This window comes from Sinocyclocheilus grahami, unplaced genomic scaffold (assembly GCF_001515645.1).
Source record: "Sinocyclocheilus grahami isolate Dianchi unplaced genomic scaffold, SAMN03320097.WGS_v1.1 scaffold9864.1, whole genome shotgun sequence".
Classification (NCBI taxonomy): domain Eukaryota; kingdom Metazoa; phylum Chordata; class Actinopteri; order Cypriniformes; family Cyprinidae; genus Sinocyclocheilus; species Sinocyclocheilus grahami.
Genome location: NW_015512895.1, coordinates 1,143 through 1,979, shown reverse-complemented (window position 1 = coordinate 1,979; position 837 = coordinate 1,143). Strand labels below are relative to the sequence as shown.

Here is an 837-nt window from a genome sequence, read left to right as displayed (position 1 = left end):
ATATATATATATATATATATATATATATGAAATACAATATTAATACAACACAAATAATCATGCCATGCAATGCACACACTAAGAATCTAAAGTTACAAAACGAATTGTAAAGCCGACTGACTGCTAGGGAGGGAGGGGAGAAATCTGGAATTCCCTTTGATAATCTTAATTCTTTGACTGGTGCAGAAAATAAGCCATGCTTCGTGTACTAGAAATCCATATACAAAGCCATAGCGTAAAGTGTAGCATAAACCGGTTTCATTGCTTTTATTCGCAGTTTGTGTGCAAGAAAACTTCAGCTAGCTTTTGACCGATGCACACTTGCAGTCAGAGCTAGCCAGCGATGCTAACGCTCTTCTCTAACGTTATATCAATCTGCCCGTCTGCAATCGCTACATTTTATATGACTCACAAAACACACATGCAATAAAAACGTTAACTGCAAATTGCATAACGCGTCTGCAGAACTGCGTGCAAATGATAGGCAAAGCCCCATGCAAGTGTGTTTACCAGTACGCTAAACTGTAACGTTAGCCATTGCGTTAAAAGCGGCAGCAGCCGCCGCCGCCACCTCACTGGCTTTAACCTACTTTGCGTCGCGTTTTTCTTTCGATACCTTGTTTCCCCGAAGATCCACGCTTGGAATAAATATATACAGGACGTTTTAAGGCAGGGAGAAAAAAATCGGGCGCTTCCCTGCCAGTGGGTGCAGAAGGCCCAAATAAACGTGACGCATCGGACCTCTACGACCAGCCCCTCGAACAAGGCGGACACCCCGATGATATGGGCGGAATCAAGGCGATGGAAAATCACTGATTTTCTTTTATATAAGCGAAT

The 837-nt window shown here is 42.7% G+C and overlaps 1 protein-coding gene across 1 annotated transcript in view; it reads right to left on the bottom strand.

The window, feature by feature from the left end:
* LOC107578350 (zinc finger protein 319-like) overlaps positions 1 to 755 on the bottom strand; it is a gene marked incomplete at its 3' end in the record, with an annotated part of 3,380 nt that extends 2,625 nt beyond the window's left edge. The window contains exon 1 of the mRNA XM_016264319.1: positions 591 to 755. The remainder of the gene's footprint in view (positions 1 to 590) is intronic.
* Positions 756 to 837: the final 82 nt, after the last annotated feature.